We start from the raw sequence: 23413 nt of genomic DNA, 5'->3' as shown, positions 1-23413 counted from the left end.
CACCTCATACTTGTGCTGCCCTGACAGTCCCAGGGGAGCCCTACAAACTGACATCAGGAACCTGGACTGGTGAGTTTTCTTTCCCAGGGAAAAGAGCCGATGTTTGCGCTCCGAGTCCTGTGGCCCTGAGCCGGCAGCGGACTGCAAAAAATCCGAACATCGAAGGATAAGTCCCAGACAGGAGCTGCCCCCACCTCATACTTGTGCTGCCCTGACAGTCCCAGGGGAGCCCTACAAACTGACATCAGGAACCTGGACTGGTGAGTTTTCTTTCCCAGGGAAAAGAGCCGATGTTTGCGCTCCGAGTCCTGTGGCCCTGAGCGGGCAGCTGAGTGCAAAAAATCCGAACATCGAAGGATAAGTCCCAGACAGGAGCTGCCCCCACCTCATACTTGTGCTGCCCTGACAGTCCCAGGGGAGCCCTACAAACTGACATCAGGAACCTGGACTGGTGAGTTTTTTTTCCCAGGGAAAAGAGCCGATGTTTGCGCTCCGAGTCCTGTGGCCCTGAGCCGGCAGCTGAGTGCAAAAAATCCGAACATCGAAGGATAAGTCCCAGACAGGAGCTGCCCCCACCTCATACTTGTGCTGCCCTGACAGTCCCAGGGGAGCCCTACAAACTGACATCAGGAACCTGGACTGGTGAGTTTTTTTTCCCAGGGAAAAGAGCCGATGTTTGCGCTCCGAGTCCTGTGGCCCTGAGCCGGCAGCTGACCGCAAAAAATCCGAACATCGAAGGATAAGTCCCAGACAGGAGCTGCCCCCACCTCATACTTCTGCTGCCCTGAGAGTCCAAAAAGAGCTCTACAAACTGACATCAGGAACCTGGACTGGTGAGTTTTCTTTCCCAGGGAAAAGAGCCGATGTTTGCGCTCCGACTCCTGTGGCCCTGAGCGGGCAGCTGAGTGCAAAAAATCCGAACATCGAAGGATAAGTCCCAGACAGGAGCTGCCCCCACCTCATACTTGTGCTGCCCTGACAGTCCCAGGGGAGCCCTACAAACTGACATCAGGAACCTGGACTGGTGAGTTTTTTTTCCCAGGGAAAAGAGCCGATGTTTGCGCTCCGAGTCCTGTGGCCCTGAGCTGGCAGCTGACCGCAAAAAATCCGAACATCGAAGGATAAGTCCCAGACAGGAGCTGCCCCCACCTCATACTTGTGCTGCCCTGAGAGTCCAAAAAGAGCTCTACAAACTGACATCAGGAACCTGGACTGGTGAGTTTTCTTTCCCAGGGAAAAGAGACGATGTTTGCGCTCCGAGTCCTGTGGCCCTGAGCCGGCAGCGGACTGCAAAAAATCCGAACATCGAAGGATAAGTCCCAGACAGGAGCTGCCCCCACCTCATACTTGTGCTGCCCTGACAGTCCCAGGGGAGCCCTACAAACTGACATCAGGAACCTGGACTGGTGAGTTTTCTTTCCCAGGGAAAAGAGCCGATGTTTGCGCTCCGAGTCCTGTGGCCCTGAGCCGGCAGCTGACCGCAAAAAATGCTAACATCGAAGGATAAGTCCCAGACAGGAGCTGCCCCCACCTCATACTTGTGCTGCCCTGAGAGTCCAAAAAGAGCTCTACAAACTGACATCAGGAACCTGGACTGGTGAGTTTTTTTTCCCAGGGAAAAGAGCCGATGTTTGCGCTCCGAATCCTGTGGCCCTGAGCCGGCAGCTGACCGCAAAAAATCCGAACATCGAAGGATAAGTCCCAGACAGGAGCTGCCCCCACCTCATACTTCTGCTGCCCTGAGAATCCAAAAAGAGCTCTACAAACTGACAGCAGGAACCTGGACTGGTGAGTTTTTTTTCCCAGGGAAAAGAGCCGATGTTTGCGCTCCGAATCCTGTGGCCCTGAGCCGGCAGCTGAGTGCAAAAAATCCGAACATCGAAGGATAAGTCCCAGACAGGAGCTGCCCCCACCTCATACTTGTGCTGCCCTGACAGTCCAAAAAGAGCTCTACAAACTGACATCAGGAACCTGGACTGGTGAGTTTTCTTTCCCAGGGAAAAGAGGCGATGTTTGCGCTCCGAGTCCTGTGGCCCTGAGCCGGCAGCTGACCGCAAAAAATCCGAACATCGAAGGATAAGTCCCAGACAGGAGCTGCCCCCACCTCATACTTGTGCTGCCCTGAGAGTCCAAAAAGAGCTCTACAAACTGACATCAGGAACCTGGACTGGTGAGTTTTCTTTCCCAGGGAAAAGAGCCGATGTTTGCGCTCCGAGTCCTGTGGCCCTGAGCGGGCCGGTGACTGCAAAAAATCGGAACATCGAAGGATAAGTCCCAGACAGGAGCTGCCCCCACCTCATACTTGTGCTGCCCTGACAGTCCCAGGGGAGCCCTACAAACTGACATCAGGAACCTGGACTGGTGAGTTTTCTTTCCCAGGGAAAAGAGCCGATGTTTGCGCTCCGACTCCTGTGGCCCTGAGCGGGCAGCTGACTGCAAAAAATCCGAACATCGAAGGATAAGTCCCAGACAGGAGCTGCCCCCACCTCATACTTGTGCTGCCCTGAGAGTCCAAAAAGAGCTCTACAAACTGACATCAGGAACCTGGACTGGTGAGTTTTCTTTCCCAGGGAAAAGAGCCGATGTTTGCGCTCCGAGTCCTGTGGCCCTGAGCGGGCAGCTGAGTGCAAAAAATCCGAACATCGAAGGATAAGTCCCAGACAGGAGCTGCCCCCACCTCATACTTCTGCTGCCCTGAGAGTCCAAAAAGAGCTCTACAAACTGACATCAGGAACCTGGACTGGTGAGTTTTCTTTCCCAGGGAAAAGAGCCGATGTTTGCGCTCCAAGTCCTGTGGCCCTGAGCCGGCAGCTGACCGCAAAAAATCGGAACATCGAAGGATAAGTCCCAGACAGGATCTGCCCCCACCTCATACTTGTGCTACCCTGACAGTCCCAGGGGAGCCCTACAAACTGACATCAGGAACCTGGACTGGTGAGTTTTTTTTCCCAGGGAAAAGAGCCGATGTTTGCGCTCCGAGTCCTGTGGCCCTGAGCCGGCAGCTGAGTGCAAAAAATCCGAACATCGAAGGATAAGTCCCAGACAGGAGCTGCCCCCACCTCATACTTGTGCTGCCCTGAGAGTCCAAAAAGAGCTCTACAAACTGACATCAGGAACCTGGACTGGTGAGTTTTCTTTCCCAGGGAAAAGAGCCGATGTTTGCGCTCCGAGTCCTGTGGCCCTGAGCCGGCAGCTGACTGCAAAAAATCTGAACATCGAAGGATAAGTCCCAGACAGGAGCTGCCCCCACCTCATACTTGTGCTGCCCTGACAGTCCCAGGGGAGCCCTACAAACTGACATCAGGAACCTGGACTGGTGAGTTTTTTTTCCCAGGGAAAAGAGCCGATGTTTGCGCTCCGAATCCTGTGGCCCTGAGCCGGCAGCTGACCGCAAAAAATCCGAACATCGAAGGATAAGTCCCAGACAGGAGCTGCCCCCACCTCATACTTCTGCTGCCCTGAGAGTCCAAAAAGAGCTCTACAAACTGACATCAGGAACCTGGACTGGTGAGTTTTCTTTCCCAGGGAAAAGAGCCGATGTTTGCGCTCCGAGTCCTGTAGCCCTGAGCGGGCAGCTGAGTGCAAAAAATCCGAACATCGAAGGATAAGTCCCAGACAGGAGCTGCCCCCACCTCATACTTGTGCTGCCCTGACAGTCCCAGGGGAGCCCTACAAACTGACATCAGGAACCTGGACTGGTGAGTTTTTTTTCCCAGGGAAAAGAGCCGATGTTTGCGCTCCGAGTCCTGTCGCCCTGAGCCGGCAGCTGACCGCACAAAATCTGAACATCGAAGTATAAGTCCCAGACAGGAGCTGCCCCCACCTCATACTTGTGCTGCCCTGACAGTCCCAGGGGAGCCCTACAAACTGACATCAGGAACCTGGACTGGTGAGTTTTCTTTCCCAGGGAAAAGAGCCGATGTTTGCGCTCCGAGTCCTGTGGCCCTGAGCGGGCAGCTGACTGCAAAAAATCCGAATATCGAAGGATAAGTCCCAGACAGGAGCTGCCCCCACCTCATACTTGTGCTGCTCTGACAGTCCCAGGGGAGCCCTACAAACTGACATCAGGAACCTGGACTGGTGAGTTTTCTTTCCCAGGGAAAAGAGCCGATGTTTGCGCTCCGAGTCCTGTGGCCCTGAGCCGGCAGCTGAGTGCAAAAAATCCGAACATCGAAGGATAAGTCCCAGACAGGAGCTGCCCCCACCTCATACTTCTGCTGCCCTGAGAGTCCAAAAAGAGCTCTACAAACTGACATCAGGAACCTGGACTGGTGAGTTTTCTTTCCCAGGGAAAAGAGCCGATGTTTGCGCTCCAAGTCCTGTGGCGCTGAGCCGGCAGCTGACCGCAAAAAATCGGAACATCGAAGGATAAGTCCCAGACAGGATCTGCCCCCACCTCATACTTGTGCTACCCTGACAGTCCCAGGGGAGCCCTACAAACTGACATCAGGAACCTGGACTGGTGAGGTTTTTTTCCCAGGGAAAAGAGCCGATGTTTGCGCTCCGAGTCCTGTGGCCCTGAGCCGGCAGCTGAGTGCAAAAAATCTGAACATCGAAGGATAAGTCCCAGACAGGAGCTGCCCCCACCTCATACTTCTGCTGCCCTGAGAGTCCAAAAAGAGCTCTACAAACTGACATCAGGAACCTGGACTGGTGAGTTTTCTTTCCCAGGGAAAAGAGCCGATGTTTGCGCTCCGAGTCCTGTGGCCCTGAGCCGGCAGCTGACTGCAAAAAATCTGAACATCGAAGGATAAGTCCCAGACAGGAGCTGCCCCCACCTCATACTTGTGCTGCCCTGACAGTCCCAGGGGAGCCCTACAAACTGACATCAGGAACCTGGACTGGTGAGTTTTTTTTCCCAGGGAAAAGAGCCGATGTTTGCGCTCCGAATCCTGTGGCCCTGAGCCGGCAGCTGACCGCAAAAAATCCGAACATCGAAGGATAAGTCCCAGACAGGAGCTGCCCCCACCTCATACTTCTGCTGCCCTGAGAGTCCAAAAAGAGCTCTACAAACTGACATCAGGAACCTGGACTGGTGAGTTTTCTTTCCCAGGGAAAAGAGCCGATGTTTGCGCTCCGAGTCCTGTAGCCCTGAGCGAACAGCTGAGTGCAAAAAATCCGAACATCGAAGGATAAGTCCCAGACAGGAGCTGCCCCCACCTCATACTTGTGCTACCCTGACAGTCCCAGGGGAGCCCTACAAACTGACATCAGGAACCTGGACTGGTGAGTTTTTTTTCCCAGGGAAAAGAGCCGATGTTTGCGCTCCGAGTCCTGTCATCCTGAGCCGGCAGCTGACCGCAAAAAATCTGAACATCGAAGGATAAGTCCCAGACAGGAGCTGCCCCCACCTCATACTTGTGCTGCCCTGACAGTCCCAGGGGAGCCCTACAAACTGACATCAGGAACCTGGACTGGTGAGTTTTCTTTCCCAGGGAAAAGAGCCGATGTTTGCGCTCCGAGTCCTGTGGCCCTGAGCCGGCAGCTGACCGCAAAAAATCCGAACATCGAAGGATAAGTCCCAGACAGGAGCTGCCCCCACCTCATACTTGTGCTGCCCTGAGAGTCCAAAAAGAGCTCTACAAACTGACATCAGGAACCTGGACTGGTGAGTTTTCTTTCCCAGGGAAAAGAGCCGATGTTTGCGCTCCGAGTCCTGTGGCCCTGAGCCGGCAGCTGACCACAAAAAATCCGAACATCGAAGGTTAAGTCCCAGACAGGAGCTGCCCCCACCTCATACTTCTGCTGCCCTGAGAGTCCAAAAAGAGCTCTACAAACTGACATCAGGAACCTGGACTGGTGAGTTTTCTTTCCCAGGGAAAAGAGCCGATGTTTGCGCTCCGACTCCTGTGGCCCTGAGCGGGCAGCTGAGTGCAAAAAATCCGAACATCGAAGGATAAGTCCCAGACAGGAGCTGCCCCCACCTCATACTTGTGCTGCCCTGACAGTCCCAGGGGAGCCCTACAAACTGACATCAGGAACCTGGACTGGTGAGTTTTTTTTCACAGGGAAAAGAGCCGATGTTTGCGCTCCGAGTCCTGTGGCCCTGAGCTGGCAGCTGACCGCAAAAAATCCGAACATCGAAGGATAAGTCCCAGACAGGAGCTGCCCCCACCTCATACTTGTGCTGCCCTGACAGTCCCAGGGGAGCCCTACAAACTGACATCAGGAACCTGGACTGGTGAGTTTTTTTTCCCAGGGAAAAGAGCCGATGTTTGCGCTCCGAATCCTGTGGCCCTGAGCCGGCAGCTGAGTGCAAAAAATCCGAACATCGAAGGATAAGTCCCAGACAGGAGCTGCCCCCACCTCATACTTCTGCTGCCCTGAGAGTCCAAAAAGAGCTCTACAAACTGACATCAGGAACCTGGACTGGTGAGTTTTCTTTCCCAGGGAAAAGAGCCGATGTTTGCGCTCCGAGTCCTGTAGCCCTGAGCGGGCAGCTGAGTGCAAAAAATCCGAACATCGAAGGATAAGTCCCAGACAGGAGCTGCCCCCACCTCATACTTGTGCTACCCTGACAGTCCCAGGGGAGCCCTACAAACTGACATCAGGAACCTGGACTGGTGAGTTTTTTTTCCCAGGGAAAAGAGCCGATGTTTGCGCTCCGAGTCCTGTCGCCCTGAGCCGGCAGCTGACCGCAAAAAATCTGAACATCGAAGGATAAGTCCCAGACAGGAGCTGCCCCCACCTCATACTTGTGCTGCCCTGACAGTCCCAGGGGAGCCCTACAAACTGACATCAGGAACCTGGACTGGTGAGTTTTCTTTCCCAGGGAAAAGAGCCGATGTTTGCGCTCCGAGTCCTGTGGCCCTGAGCCGGCAGCTGACCGCAAAAAATCCGAACATCGAAGGATAAGTCCCAGACAGGAGCTGCCCCCACCTCATACTTCTGCTGCCCTGAGAGTCCAAAAAGAGCTCTACAAACTGACATCAGGAACCTGGACTGGTGAGTTTTCTTTCCCAGGGAAAAGAGCCGATGTTTGCGCTCCGAGTCCTGTGGCCCTGAGCGGGCAGCTGAGTGCAAAAAATCCGAACATCGAAGGATAAGTCCCAGACAGGAGCTGCCACCACCTCATACTTGTGCTGCCCTGACAGTCCCAGGGGAGCCCTACAAACTGACATCAGGAACCTGGACTGGTGAGTTTTTTTTCCCAGGGAAAAGAGCCGATGTTTGCGCTCCGAGTCCTGTAGCCCTGAGCGGGCAGCTGAGTGCAAAAAATCCGAACATCGAAGGATAAGTCCCAGACAGGAGCTGCCCCCACCTCATACTTGTGCTACCCTGACAGTCCCAGGGGAGCCCTACAAACTGACATCAGGAACCTGGACTGGTGAGTTTTTTTTCCCAGGGAAAAGAGCCGATGTTTGCGCTCCGAGTCCTGTGGCCCTGAGCCGGCAGCTGACCGCAAAAAATCTGAACATCGAAGGATAAGTCCCAGACAGGAGCTGCCCCCACCTCATACTTGTGCTACCCTGACAGTCCCAGGGGAGCCCTACAAACTGACATCAGGAACCTGGACTGGTGAGTTTTCTTTCCCAGGGAAAAGAGCTGATGTTTTCGCTCCGAGTCCTGTGGCCCTGAGCCGGCAGCTGACCGCAAAAAATCCGAACATCGAAGGATAAGTCCCAGACAGGAGCTGCCCCCACCTCATACTTGTGCTGCCCTGAGAGTCCAAAAAGAGCTCTACAAACTGACATCAGGAACCTGGACTGGTGAGTTTTCTTTCCCAGGGAAAAGAGCTGATGTTTGCGCTCCGAGTCCTGTGGCCCTGAGCCGGCAGCTGACCGCAAAAAATCCGAACATCGAAGGATAAGTCCCAGACAGGAGCTGCCCCCACCTCATACTTGTGCTGCCCTGACAGTCCCAGGGGAGCCCTACAAACTGACATCAGGAACCTGGACTGGTGAGTTTTCTTTCCCAGGGAAAAGAGCCGATGTTTGCGCTCCGAGTCCTGTGGCCCTGAGCGGGCAGCTGAGTGCAAAAAATCCGAACATCGAAGGATAAGTCCCAGACAGGAGCTGCCCCCACCTCATACTTGTGCTGCCCTGACAGTCCCAGGGGAGCCCTACAAACTGACATCAGGAACCTGGACTGGTGAGTTTTTTTTCCCAGGGAAAAGAGCCGATGTTTGCGCTCCGAGTCCTGTGGCCCTGAGCCGGCAGCTGAGTGCAAAAAATCCGAACATCGAAGGATAAGTCCCAGACAGGAGCTGCCCCCACCTCATACTTGTGCTGCCCTGACAGTCCCAGGGGAGCCCTACAAACTGACATCAGGAACCTGGACTGGTGAGTTTTTTTTCCCAGGGAAAAGAGCCGATGTTTGCGCTCCGAATCCTGTGGCCCTGAGCCGGCAGCTGACCGCAAAAAATCCGAACATCGAAGGATAAGTCCCAGACAGGAGCTGCCCCCACCTCATACTTCTGCTGCCCTGAGAGTCCAAAAAGAGCTCTACAAACTGACATCAGGAACCTGGACTGGTGAGTTTTCTTTCCCAGGGAAAAGAGCCGATGTTTGCGCTCCGACTCCTGTGGCCCTGAGCGGGCAGCTGAGTGCAAAAAATCCGAACATCGAAGGATAAGTCCCAGACAGGAGCTGCCCCCACCTCATACTTGTGCTGCCCTGACAGTCCCAGGGGAGCCCTACAAACTGACATCAGGAACCTGGACTGGTGAGTTTTTTTTCACAGGGAAAAGAGCCGATGTTTGCGCTCCGAGTCCTGTGGCCCTGAGCTGGCAGCTGACCGCAAAAAATCCGAACATCGAAGGATAAGTCCCAGACAGGAGCTGCCCCCACCTCATACTTGTGCTGCCCTGAGAGTCCAAAAAGAGCTCTACAAACTGACATCAGGAACCTGGACTGGTGAGTTTTCTTTCCCAGGGAAAAGAGACGATGTTTGCGCTCCGAGTCCTGTGGCCCTGAGCGGGCAGCTGAGTGCAAAAATCCGAACATCGAAGGATAAGTCCCAGACAGGAGCTGCCCCCACCTCATACTTGTGCTGCCCTGACAGTCCCAGGGGAGCCCTACAAACTGACATCAGGAACCTGGACTGGTGAGTTTTCTTTCCCAGGGAAAAGAGCCGATGTTTGCGCTCCGAGTCCTGTGGCCCTGAGCCGGCAGCTGACTGCAAAAAATCCGAACATCGAAGGATAAGTCCCAGACAGGAGCTGCCCCCACCTCATACTTGTGCTGCCCTGAGAGTCCCAGGGGAGCCCTACAAACTGACATCAGGAACCTGGACTGGTGAGTTTTTTTTCCCAGGGAAAAGAGCCGATGTTTGCGCTCCGAATCCTGTGGCCCTGAGCCGGCAGCTGACCGCAAAAAATCCGAACATCGAAGGATAAGTCCCAGACAGGAGCTGCCCCCACCTCATACTTCTGCTGCCCTGAGAGTCCAAAAAGAGCTCTACAAACTGACATCAGGAACCTGGACTGGTGAGTTTTCTTTCCCAGGGAAAAGAGCCGATGTTTGCGCTCCGAGTCCGGTGGCCCTGAGCGGGCAGCTGAGTGCAAAAAATCCGAACATCGAAGGATAAGTCCCAGACAGGAGCTGCCCCCACCTCATACTTGTGCTGCCCTGACAGTCCCAGGGGAGCCCTACAAACTGACATCAGGAACCAGGACTGGTGAGTTTTTTTTCCCAGGGAAAAGAGCCGATGTTTGCGCTCCGAGTCCTGTGGCCCTGAGCCGGCAGCTGACCGCAAAAAATCCGAACATCGAAGGATAAGTCCCAGACAGGAGCTGCCCCCACCTCATACTTCTGCTGCCCTGACAGTCCCAGGGGAGCCCTACAAACTGACATCAGGAACCTGGACTGGTGAGTTTTCTTTCCCAGGGAAAAGAGACGATGTTTGCGCTCCGAGTCCTGTGGCCCTGAGCTGGCAGCTGACCGCAAAAAATCCGAACATCGAAGGATAAGTCCCAGACAGGAGCTGCCCCCACCTCATACTTGTGCTGCCCTGAGAGTCCAAAAAGAGCTCTACAAACTGACATCAGGAACCTGGACTGGTGAGTTTTCTTTCCCAGGGAAAAGAGCCGATGTTTGCGCTCCGAGTCCTGTGGCCCTGAGCCGGCAGCTGACTGCAAAAAATCTGAACATCGAAGGATAAGTCCCAGACAGGAGCTGCCCCCACCTCATACTTGTGCTGCCCTGACAGTCCCAGGGGAGCCCTACAAACTGACATCAGGAACCTGGACTGGTGAGTTTTTTTTCCCAGGGAAAAGAGCCGATGTTTGCGCTCCGAATCCTGTGGCCCTGAGCCGGCAGCTGACCGCAAAAAATCCGAACATCGAAGGATAAGTCCCAGACAGGAGCTGCCCCCACCTCATACTTCTGCTGCCCTGAGAGTCCAAAAAGAGCTCTACAAACTGACATCAGGAACCTGGACTGGTGAGTTTTCTTTCCCAGGGAAAAGAGCCGATGTTTGCGCTCCGAGTCCTGTAGCCCTGAGCGAACAGCTGAGTGCAAAAAATCCGAACATCGAAGGATAAGTCCCAGACAGGAGCTGCCCCCACCTCATACTTGTGCTACCCTGACAGTCCCAGGGGAGCCCTACAAACTGACATCAGGAACCTGGACTGGTGAGTTTTTTTTCCCAGGGAAAAGAGCCGATGTTTGCGCTCCGAGTCCTGTCATCCTGAGCCGGCAGCTGACCGCAAAAAATCTGAACATCGAAGGATAAGTCCCAGACAGGAGCTGCCCCCACCTCATACTTGTGCTGCCCTGACAGTCCCAGGGGAGCCCTACAAACTGACATCAGGAACCTGGACTGGTGAGTTTTCTTTCCCAGGGAAAAGAGCCGATGTTTGCGCTCCGAGTCCTGTGGCCCTGAGCCGGCAGCTGACCGCAAAAAATCCGAACATCGAAGGATAAGTCCCAGACAGGAGCTGCCCCCACCTCATACTTCTGCTGCCCTGAGAGTCCAAAAAGAGCTCTACAAACTGACATCAGGAACCTGGACTGGTGAGTTTTCTTTCCCAGGGAAAAGAGCCGATGTTTGCGCTCCGAGTCCTGTGGCCCTGAGCCGGCAGCTGACCACAAAAAATCCGAACATCGAAGGTTAAGTCCCAGACAGGAGCTGCCCCCACCTCATACTTCTGCTGCCCTGAGAGTCCAAAAAGAGCTCTACAAACTGACATCAGGAACCTGGACTGGTGAGTTTTCTTTCCCAGGGAAAAGAGCCGATGTTTGCGCTCCGACTCCTGTGGCCCTGAGCGGGCAGCTGAGTGCAAAAAATCCGAACATCGAAGGATAAGTCCCAGACAGGAGCTGCCCCCACCTCATACTTGTGCTGCCCTGACAGTCCCAGGGGAGCCCTACAAACTGACATCAGGAACCTGGACTGGTGAGTTTTTTTTCACAGGGAAAAGAGCCGATGTTTGCGCTCCGAGTCCTGTGGCCCTGAGCTGGCAGCTGACCGCAAAAAATCCGAACATCGAAGGATAAGTCCCAGACAGGAGCTGCCCCCACCTCATACTTGTGCTGCCCTGACAGTCCCAGGGGAGCCCTACAAACTGACATCAGGAACCTGGACTGGTGAGTTTTTTTTCCCAGGGAAAAGAGCCGATGTTTGCGCTCCGAATCCTGTGGCCCTGAGCCGGCAGCTGAGTGCAAAAAATCCGAACATCGAAGGATAAGTCCCAGACAGGAGCTGCCCCCACCTCATACTTCTGCTGCCCTGAGAGTCCAAAAAGAGCTCTACAAACTGACATCAGGAACCTGGACTGGTGAGTTTTCTTTCCCAGGGAAAAGAGCCGATGTTTGCGCTCCGAGTCCTGTAGCCCTGAGCGGGCAGCTGAGTGCAAAAAATCCGAACATCGAAGGATAAGTCCCAGACAGGAGCTGCCCCCACCTCATACTTGTGCTACCCTGACAGTCCCAGGGGAGCCCTACAAACTGACATCAGGAACCTGGACTGGTGAGTTTTTTTTCCCAGGGAAAAGAGCCGATGTTTGCGCTCCGAGTCCTGTCGCCCTGAGCCGGCAGCTGACCGCAAAAAATCTGAACATCGAAGGATAAGTCCCAGACAGGAGCTGCCCCCACCTCATACTTGTGCTGCCCTGACAGTCCCAGGGGAGCCCTACAAACTGACATCAGGAACCTGGACTGGTGAGTTTTCTTTCCCAGGGAAAAGAGCCGATGTTTGCGCTCCGAGTCCTGTGGCCCTGAGCCGGCAGCTGACCGCAAAAAATCCGAACATCGAAGGATAAGTCCCAGACAGGAGCTGCCCCCACCTCATACTTGTGCTACCCTGACAGTCCCAGGGGAGCCCTACAAACTGACATCAGGAACCTGGAATGGTGAGTTTTTTTTCCCAGGGAAAAGGGCCGATGTTTGCGCTTCGAGTCCTGTGGCCCTGAGCCGGCAGCTGACCGCAAAAAATCCGAACATCGAAGGATAAGTCCCAGACAGGAGCTGCCCCCACCTCATACTTCTGCTGCCCTGAGAGTCCAAAAAGAGCTCTACAAACTGACATCAGGAACCTGGACTGGTGAGTTTTCTTTCCCAGGGAAAAGAGCCGATGTTTGCGCTCCGAGTCCTGTGGCCCTGAGCGGGCAGCTGAGTGCAAAAAATCCGAACATCGAAGGATAAGTCCCAGACAGGAGCTGCCACCACCTCATACTTGTGCTGCCCTGACAGTCCCAGGGGAGCCCTACAAACTGACATCAGGAACCTGGACTGGTGAGTTTTTTTTCCCAGGGAAAAGAGCCGATGTTTGCGCTCCGAGTCCTGTAGCCCTGAGCGGGCAGCTGAGTGCAAAAAATCCGAACATCGAAGGATAAGTCCCAGACAGGAGCTGCCCCCACCTCATACTTGTGCTACCCTGACAGTCCCAGGGGAGCCCTACAAACTGACATCAGGAACCTGGACTGGTGAGTTTTTTTTCCCAGGGAAAAGAGCCGATGTTTGCGCTCCGAGTCCTGTGGCCCTGAGCCGGCAGCTGACAGCAAAAAATCTGAACATCGAAGGATAAGTCCCAGACAGGAGCTGCCCCCACCTCATACTTGTTCTGCCCTGACAGTCCCAGGGGAGCCCTACAAACTGACATCAGGAACCTGGACTGGTGAGTTTTCTTTCCCAGGGAAAAGAGCTGATGTTTGCGCTCCGAGTCCTGTGGCCCTGAGCCGGCAGCTGACCGCAAAAAATCCGAACATCGAAGGATAAGTCCCAGACAGGAGCTGCCCCCACCTCATACTTGTGCTGCCCTGAGAGTCCAAAAAGAGCTCTACAAACTGACATCAGGAACCTGGACTGGTGAGTTTTCTTTCCCAGGGAAAAGAGCTGATGTTTGCGCTCCGAGTCCTGTGGCCCTGAGCCGGCAGCTGACCGCAAAAAATCCGAACATCAAAGGATAAGTCCCAGACAGGAGCTGCCCCCACCTCATACTTGTGCTGCCCTGACAGTCCCAGGGGAGCCCTACAAACTGACATCAGGAACCTGGACTGGTGAGTTTTCTTTCCCAGGGAAAAGAGCCGATGTTTGCGCTCCGAGTCCTGTGGCCCTGAGCGGGCAGCTGAGTGCAAAAAATCCGAACATCGAAGGATAAGTCCCAGACAGGAGCTGCCCCCACCTCATACTTGTGCTGCCCTGACAGTCCCAGGGGAGCCCTACAAACTGACATCAGGAACCTGGACTGGTGAGTTTTTTTTCCCAGGGAAAAGAGCCGATGTTTGCGCTCCGAGTCCTGTGGCCCTGAGCCGGCAGCTGAGTGCAAAAAATCCGAACATCGAAGGATAAGTCCCAGACAGGAGCTGCCCCCACCTCATACTTGTGCTGCCCTGACAGTCCCAGGGGAGCCCTACAAACTGACATCAGGAACCTGGACTGGTGAGTTTTTTTTCCCAGGGAAAAGAGCCGATGTTTGCGCTCCGAATCCTGTGGCCCTGAGCCGGCAGCTGACCGCAAAAAATCCGAACATCGAAGGATAAGTCCCAGACAGGAGCTGCCCCCACCTCATACTTCTGCTGCGTGAGAGTCCAAAAAGAGCTCTACAAACTGACATCAGGAACCTGGACTGGTGAGTTTTCTTTCCCAGGGAAAAGAGCCGATGTTTGCGCTCCGACTCCTGTGGCCCTGAGCGGGCAGCTGAGTGCAAAAAATCCGAACATCGAAGGATAAGTCCCAGACAGGAGCTGCCCCCACCTCATACTTGTGCTGCCCTGACAGTCCCAGGGGAGCCCTACAAACTGACATCAGGAACCTGGACTGGTGAGTTTTTTTTCCCAGGGAAAAGAGCCGATGTTTGCGCTCCGAGTCCTGTGGCCCTGAGCTGGCAGCTGACCGCAAAAAATCCGAACATCGAAGGATAAGTCCCAGACAGGAGCTGCCCCCACCTCATACTTGTGCTGCCCTGAGAGTCCAAAAAGAGCTCTACAAACTGACATCAGGAACCTGGACTGGTGAGTTTTCTTTCCCAGGGAAAAGAGACGATGTTTGCGCTCCGAGTCCTGTGGCCCTGAGCGGGCAGCTGAGTGCAAAAAATCCGAACATCGAAGGATAAGTCCCAGACAGGAGCTGCCCCCACCTCATACTTGTGCTGCCCTGACAGTCCCAGGGGAGCCCTACAAACTGACATCAGGAACCTGGACTGGTGAGTTTTCTTTCCCAGGGAAAAGAGCCGATGTTTGCGCTCCGAGTCCTGTGGCCCTGAGCCGGCAGCTGACTGCAAAAAATCCGAACATCGAAGGATAAGTCCCAGACAGGAGCTGCCCCCACCTCATACTTGTGCTGCCCTGAGAGTCCCAGGGGAGCCCTACAAACTGACATCAGGAACCTGGACTGGTGAGTTTTTTTTCCCAGGGAAAGGAGCCGATGTTTGCGCTCCGAATCCTGTGGCCCTGAGCCGGCAGCTGACCGCAAAAAATCCGAACATCGAAGGATAAGTCCCAGACAGGAGCTGCCCCCACCTCATGCTTCTGCTGCCCTGAGAGTCCAAAAAGAGCTCTACAAACTGACATCAGGAACCTGGACTGGTGAGTTTTCTTTCCCAGGGAAAAGAGCCGATGTTTGCGCTCCGAGTCCGGTGGCCCTGAGCGGGCAGCTGAGTGCAAAAAATCCGAACATCGAAGGATAAGTCCCAGACAGGAGCTGCCCCCACCTCATACTTGTGCTGCCCTGACAGTCCCAGGGGAGCCCTACAAACTGACATCAGGAACCAGGACTGGTGAGTTTTTTTTCCCAGGGAAAAGAGCCGATGTTTGCGCTCCGAGTCCTGTGGCCCTGAGCCGGCAACTGACCGCAAAAAATCCGAACATCGAAGGATAAGTCCCAGACAGGAGCTGCCCCCACCTCATACTTCTGCTGCCCTGACAGTCCCAGGGGAGCCCTACAAACTGACATCAGGAACCTGGACTGGTGAGTTTTCTTTCCCAGGGAAAAGAGCCGATGTTTGCGCTCCGAGTCCTGTCGCCCTGAGCCGGCAGCTGACCGCAAAAAATCTGAACATCGAAGGATAAGTCCCAGACAGGAGCTGCCCCCACCTCATACTTGTGCTGCCCTGACAGTCCCAGGGGAGCCCTACAAACTGACATCAGGAACCTGGACTGGTGAGTTTTCTTTCCCAGGGAAAAGAGCCGATGTTTGCGCTCCGAGTCCTGTGGCCCTGAGCCGGCAGCTGACCGCAAAAAATCCGAACATCGAAGGATAAGTCCCAGACAGGAGCTGCCCCCACCTCATACTTGTGCTGCCCTGACAGTCCCAGGGGAGCCCTACAAACTGACATCAGGAACCTGGACTGGTGAGTTTTTTTTCCCAGGGAAAAGAGCCGATGTTTGCGCTCCGAATCCTGTGGCCCTGAGCCGGCAGCTGACCGCAAAAAATCCGAACATCGAACGATAAGTCCCAGACAGGAGCTGCCCCCACCTCATACTTGTGCTGCCCTGAGAGTCCAAAAAGAGCTCTACAAACTGACATCAGGAACCTGGACTGGTGAGTTTTCTTTCCCAGGGAAAAGAGCCGATGTTTGCGCTCCGAGTCCTGTGGCCCTGAGCCGGCAGCTGAGTGCAAAAAATCCGAACATCGAAGGATAAGTCCCAGACAGGAGCTGCCCCCACCTCATACTTGTGCTGCCCTGACAGTCCCAGGGGAGCCCTACAAACTGACATCAGGAACCTGGACTGGTGAGTTTTTTTTCCCAGGGAAAAGAGCCGATGTTTGCGCTCCGAGTCCTGTGGCCCTGAGCCGGCAGCTGACCGCAAAAAATCCGAACATCGAAGGATAAGTCCCAGACAGGATCTGCCCCCACCTCATACTTGTGCTACCCTGACAGTCCCAGGGGAGCCCTACAAACTGACATCAGGAACCTGGACTGGTGAGTTTTTTTTCCCAGGGAAAAGAGCCGATGTTTGCGCTCCGAGTCCTGTGGCCCTGAGCTGGCAGCTGACCGCAAAAAATCCGAACATCGAAGGATAAGTCCCAGACAGGAGCTGCCCCCACCTCATACTTGTGCTGCACTGAGAGTCCAAAAAGAGCTCTACAAACTGACATCAGGAACCTGGACTGGTGAGTTTTCTTTCCCAGGGAAAAGAGCCGATGTTTGCGCTCCGACTCCTGTGGCCCTGAGCGGGCAGCTGAGTGCAAAAAATCCGAACATCGAAGGATAAGTCCCAGACAGGAGCTGCCCCCACCTCATACTTGTGCTACCCTGACAGTCCCAGGGGAGCCCTACAAACTGACATCAGGAACCTGGACTGGTGAGTTTTTTTTCCCAGGGAAAGAGCCGATGTTTGCGCTCCGAGTCCTGTGGCCCTGAGCCGGCAGCTGACCGCAAAAAATCCGAACATCGAAGGATAAGTCCCAGACAGGAGCTGCCCCCACCTCATACTTGTGCTGCCCTGAGAGTCCAAAAAGAGCTCTACAAACTGACATCAGGAACCTGGACTGGTGAGTTTTTTTTCCCAGGGAAAAGAGCCGATGTTTGCGCTCCGAGTCCTGTGGCCCTGAGCCGGCAGCTGACTGCAAAAAATCCGAACATCGAAGGATAAGTCCCAGACAGGAGCTGCCCCCACCTCATACTTGTGCTGCCCTGACAGTCCCAGGGGAGCCCTACAAACTGACATCAGGAACCTGGACTGGTGAGTTTTCTTTCCCAGGGAAAAGAGCCGATGTTTGCGCTCCGAGTCCTGTGGCCCTGAGCCGGCAGCTGACTGTAAAAAATCCGAACATCGAAGGATAAGTCCCAGACAGGAGCTGCCCCCACCTCATACTTGTGCTGCCCTGACAGTCCCAGGGGAGCCCTACAAACTGACATCAGGAACCTGGACTGGTGAGTTTTTTTTCCCAGGGAAAAGAGCCGATGTTTGCGCTCCAAATCCTGTGGCCCTGAGCCGGCAGCTGACCGCAAAAAATCCGAACATCGAAGGATAAGTCCCAGACAGGAGCTGCCCCCACCTCATACTTGTGCTGCCCTGACAGTCCCAGGGGAGCCCTACAAACTGACATCAGGAACCTGGACTGGTGAGTTTTCTTTCCCAGGGAAAAGAGCCGATGTTTGCGCTCCAAGTCCTGTGGCCCTGAGCCGGCAGCTGACCGCAAAAAATCCGAACATCGAAGGATAAGTCCCAGACAGGAGCTGCCCCCACCTCATACTTGTGCTGCCCTGACAGTCCCAGGGGAGCCCTACAAACTGACATCAGGAACCTGGACTGGTGAGTTTTTTTTCCCAGGGAAAAGAGCCGATGTTTGCGCTCCGAATCCTGTGGCCCTGAGCCGGCAGCTGACCGCAAAAAATCCGAACATCGAAGGATAAGTCCCAGACAGGAGCTGCCCCCACCTCATACTTGTGCTGCCCTGACAGTCCCAGGGGAGCCCTACAAACTGACATCAGGAACCTGGACTGGTGAGTTTTCTTTCCCAGGGAAAAGAGCCGATGTTTGCGCTCCGAGTCCTGTGGCCCTGAGCGGGCAGCTGAGTGCAAAAAATCCGAACATCGAAGGATAAGTCCCAGACAGGAGCTGCCCCCACCTCATACTTGTGCTGCCCTGACAGTCCAAGGGGAGCCCTACAAACTGACATCAGGAACCTGGACTGGTGAGTTTTCTTTCCCAGGGAAAAGAGCCGATGTTTGCGCTCCGACTCCTGTGGCCCTGAGCGGGCAGCTGAGTGCAAAAAATCCGAACATCGAAGGATAAGTCCCAGACAGGAGCTGCCCCCACCTCATACTTGTGCTGCCCTGACAGTCCCAGGGGAGCCCTACAAACTGACATCAGGAACCTGGACTGGTGATTTTTTTTTCCCAGGGAAAAGAGCTGATGTTTGCGCTCCGAGTCCTGTGGCCCTGAGCCGGCAGCTGACCGCAAAAAATCCGAACATCGAAGGATAAGTCCCAGACAGGAGCTGCCCCCACCTCATACTTGTGCTGCCCTGACAGTCCCAGGGGAGCCCTACAAACTGACATCAGGAACCTGGACTGGTGAGTTTTCTTTCCCAGGGAAAAGAGCCGATGTTTGCGCTCCGAGTCCTGTGGCCCTGAGCGGGCAGCTGACTGCAAAAAATCCGAACATCGAAGGATAAGTCCCAGACAGGAGCTGCCCCCACCTCATACTTGTGCTGCCCTGACAGTCCCAGGGGAGCCCTACAAACTGACATCAGGAACCTGGACTGGTGAGTTTTTTTTCCCAGGGAAAAGAGCCGATGTTTGCGCTCCGAGTCCTGTGGCCCTGAGCCGGCAGCTGAGTGCAAAAAATCGGAACATCGAAGGATAAGTCCCAGACAGGAGCTGCCCCCACCTCATACTTGTGCTGCCCTGAGAGTCCCAGGGGAGCCCTACAAACTGACATCAGGAACCTGGACTGGTGAGTTTTTTTTCCCAGGGAAAAGAGCCGATGTTTGCGCTCCGAATCCTGTGGCCCTGAGCCGGCAGCTGACCGCAAAAAATCCGAACATCGAAGGATAAGTCCCAGACAGGAGCTGCCCCCACCTCATACTTGTGCTGCCCTGAGAGTCCAAAAAGAGCTCTACAAACTGACATCAGGAACCTGGACTGGTGAGTTTTCTTCCCCAGGGAAAAGAGCCGATGTTTGCGCTCCGAGTCCTGTGGCCCTGAGCGGGCAGCTGACTGCAAAAAATCCGAACATCGAAGGATAAGTCCCAGACAGGAGCTGCCCCCACCTCATACTTGTGCTGCCCTGACAGTCCCAGGGGAGCCCTACAAACTGACATCAGGAACCTGGACTGGTGAGTTTTTTTTCCCAGGGAAAAGAGCCGATGTTTGCGCTCCGAGTCCTGTGGCCCTGAGCTGGCAGCTGACCGCAAAAAATCCGAACATCGAAGGATAAGTCCCAGACAGGAGCTGCCCCCACCTCATACTTGTGCTGCCCTGAGAGTCCAAAAAGAGCTCTACAAACTGACATCAGGAACCTGGACTGGTGAGTTTTCTTTCCCAGGGAAAAGAGCCGATGTTTGCGCTCCGAGTCCTGTGGCCCTGAGCGGGCAGCTGAGTGCAAAAAATCCGAACATCGAAGGATAAGTCCCAGACAGGAGCTGCCCCCACCTCATACTTGTGCTGCCCTGACAGTCCCAGGGGAGCCCTACAAACTGACATCAGGAACCTGGACTGGTGAGTTTTCTTTCCCAGGGAAAAGAGCCGATGTTTGCGCTCAGAGTCCTGTGGCCCTGAGCCGGCAGCTGACTGCAAAAAATCCGAACATCGAAGGATAAGTCCCAGACAGGAGCTGCCCCCACCTCATACTTGTGCTGCCCTGAGAGTCCCAGGGGAGCCCTACAAACTGACATCAGGAACCTGGACTGGTGAGTTTTTTTTCCCAGGGAAAAGAGCCGATGTTTGCGCTCCGAATCCTGTGGCCCTGAGCCGGCAGCTGACCGCAAAAAATCCGAACATCGAAGGATAAGTCCCAGACAGGAGCTGCCCCCACCTCATACTTCTGCTGCCCTGAGAGTCCAAAAAGAGCTCTACAAACTGACATCAGGAACCTGGACTGGTGAGTTTTCTTTCCCAGGGAAAAGAGCCGATGTTTGCGCTCTGAGTCCTGTAGCCCTGAGCGGGCAGCTGAGTGCAAAAAATCCGAACATCGAAGGATAAGTCCCAGACAGGAGCTGCCCCCACCTCATACTTGTGCTACCCTGACAGTCCCAGGGGAGCCCTACAAACTGACATCAGGAACCTGGACTGGTGAGTTTTTTTTCCCAGGGAAAAGAGCCGATGTTTGCGCTCCGAGTCCTGTCGCCCTGAGCCGGCAGCTGACCGCAAAAAATCTGAACATCGAAGGATAAGTCCCAGACAGGAGCTGCCCCCACCTCATACTTGTGCTGCCCTGACAGTCCCAGGGGAGCCCTACAAACTGACATCAGGAACCTGGACTGGTGAGTTTTCTTTCCCAGGGAAAAGAGCCGATGTTTGCGCTCCGAGTCCTGTGGCCCTGAGCCGGCAGCTGACCGCAAAAAATCCGAACATCGAAGGATAAGTCCCAGACAGGAGCTGCCCCCACCTCATACTTGTGCTACCCTGACAGTCCCAGGGGAGCCCTACAAACTGACATCAGGAAGCTGGAATGGTGAGTTTTTTTTCCCAGGGAAAAGGGCCGATGTTTGCGCTCCGAGTCCTGTGGCCCTGAGCTGGCAGCTGACCGCAAAAAATCCGAACATCGAAGGATAAGTCCCAGACAGGAGCTGCCCCCACCTCATACTTGTGCTGCCCTGAGAGTCCAAAAAGAGCTCTACAAACTGACATCAGGAACCTGGACTGGTGAGTTTTCTTTCCCAGGGAAAAGAGCCGATGTTTGCGCTCCGAGTCCTGTGGCCCTGAGCGGGCAGCTGAGTGCAAAAAATCCGAACATCGAAGGATAAGTCCCAGACAGGAGCTGCCCCCACCTCATACTTGTGCTGCCCTGACAGTCCCAGGGGAGCCCTACAAACTGACATCAGGAACCTGGACTGGTGAGTTTTTTTTCCCAGGGAAAAGAGCCGATGTTTGCGCTCCGAGTCCTGTCGCCCTGAGCCGGCAGCTGACCGCAAAAAATCTGAACATCGAAGGATAAGTCCCAGACAGGAGCTGCCCCCACCTCATACTTGTGCTGCCCTGACAGTCCCAGGGGAGCCCTACAAACTGACATCAGGAACCTGGACTGGTGAGTTTTCTTTCCCAGGGAAAAGAGCCGATGTTTGCGCTCCGAGTCCTGTGGCCCTGAGCCGGCAGCTGACCGCAAAAAATCCGAACATCGAAGGATAAGTCCCAGACAGGAGCTGCCCCCACCTCATACTTGTGCTACCCTGACAGTCCCAGGGGAGCCCTACAAACTGACATCAGGAACCTGGAATGGTGAGTTTTTTTTCCCAGGGAAAAGGGCCGATGTTTGCGCTCCGAGTCCTGTGGCCCTGAGCCGGCAGCTGACCGCAAAAAATCCGAACATCGAACGATAAGTCCCAGACAGGAGCTGCCCCCACCTCATACTTGTGCTGCCCTGAGAGTCCAAAAAGAGCTCTACAAACTGACATCAGGAACCTGGACTGGTGAGTTTTCTTTCCCAGGGAAAAGAGCCGATGTTTGCGCTCCGACTCCTGTGGCCCTGAGCGGGCAGCTCAGTGCAAAAAATCCGAACATCGAAGGATAAGTCCCAGACAGGAGCTGCCCCCACCTCATACTTGTGCTGCCCTGACAGTCCCAGGGGAGCCCTACAAACTGACATCAGGAACCTGGACTGGTGAGTTTTTTTTCCCAGGGAAAAGAGCCGATGTTTGCGCTCCGAGTCCTGTGGCCCTGAGCCGGCAGCTGACCGCAAAAAATCCGAACATCGAAGGATAAGTCCCAGACAGGAGCTGCCCCCACCTCATACTTGTGCTGCCCTGACAGTCCCAGGGGAGCCCTACAAACTGACATCAGGAACCTGGACTGGTGAGTTTTCTTTCCCAGGGAAAAGAGCCGATGTTTGCGCTCCGAATACTGTGGCCCTGAGCCGGCAGCTGACTGCAAAAAATCTGAACATCGAAGGATAAGTCCCAGACAGGAGCTGCCCCCACCTCATACTTGTGCTGCCCTGACAGTCCCAGGGGAGCCCTACAAACTGACATCAGGAACCTGGACTGGTGAGTTTTTTTTCCCAGGGAAAAGAGCCGATGTTTGCGCTCCGAGTCCTGTGGCCCTGAGCCGGCAGCTGACCGCAAAAAATCCGAACATCGAAGGATAAGTCCCAGACAGGAGCTGCCCCCACCTCATACTTGTGCTGCCCTGAGAGTCCAAAAAGAGCTCTACAAACTGACATCAGGAACCTGGACTGGTGAGTTTTCTTTCCCAGGGAAAAGAGCCGATGTTTGCGCTCCGAGTCCTGTCGCCCTGAGCCGGCAGCTGACCGCTAAAAATCTGAACATCGAAGGATAAGTCCCAGACAGGAGCTGCCCCCACCTCATACTTGTGCTGCCCTGACAGTCCCAGGGGAGCCCTACAAACTGACATCAGGAACCTGGACTGGTGAGTTTTCTTTCCCAGGGAAAAGAGCCGATGTTTGCGCTCCGAGTCCTGTGGCCCTGAGCCGGCAGCTGACTGCAAAAAATCCGAACATCGAAGGATAAGTCCCAGACAGGAGCTGCCCCCACCTCATACTTGTGCTACCCTGACAGTCCCAGGGGAGCCCTACAAACTGACATCAGGAACCTGGAATGGTGAGTGTTTTTTCCCAGGGAAAAGGGCCGATGTTTGCGCTCCGAGTCCTGTGGCCCTGAGCTGGCAGCTGACCGCAAAAAATCCGAACATCGAAGGATAAGTCCCAGACAGGAGCTGCCCCCACCTCATACTTGTGCTGCCCTGAGAGTCCAAAAAGAGCTCTACAAACTGACATCAGGAACCTGGACTGGTGAGTTTTCTTTCCCAGGGAAAAGAGCCGATGTTTGCGCTCCGAGTCCTGTGGCCCTGAGCGGGCAGCTGAGTGCAAAAAATCCGAACATCGAAGGATAAGTCCCAGACAGGAGCTGCCCCCACCTCATACTTGTGCTGCCCTGACAGTCCCAGGGGAGCCCTACAAACTGACATCAGGAACCTGGACTGGTGAGTTTTTTTTCCCAGGGAAAAGAGCCGATGTTTGCGCTCCGAGTCCTGTCGCCCTGAGCCGGCAGCTGACCGCAAAAAATCTGAACATCGAAGGATAAGTCCCAGACAGGAGCTGCCCCCACCTCATACTTGTGCTGCCCTGACAGTCCCAGGGGAGCCCTACAAACTGACATCAGGAACCTGGACTGGTGAGTTTTCTTTCCCAGGGAAAAGAGCCGATGTTTGCGCTCCGAGTCCTGTGGCCCTGAGCCGGCAGCTGACCGCAAAAAATCCGAACATCGAAGGATAAGTCCCAGACAGGAGCTGCCCCCACCTCATACTTGTGCTACCCTGACAGTCCCAGGGGAGCCCTACAAACTGACATCAGGAACCTGGAATGGTGAGTTTTTTTTCCCAGGGAAAAGGGCCGATGTTTGCGCTCCGA

The sequence above is a fragment of the Taeniopygia guttata genome, chromosome 33 (genome assembly GCF_048771995.1).
Source record: "Taeniopygia guttata chromosome 33, bTaeGut7.mat, whole genome shotgun sequence".
Classification (NCBI taxonomy): Eukaryota; Metazoa; Chordata; class Aves; order Passeriformes; family Estrildidae; genus Taeniopygia; species Taeniopygia guttata.
Note: the sequence above shows the minus strand (reverse complement) of the source record.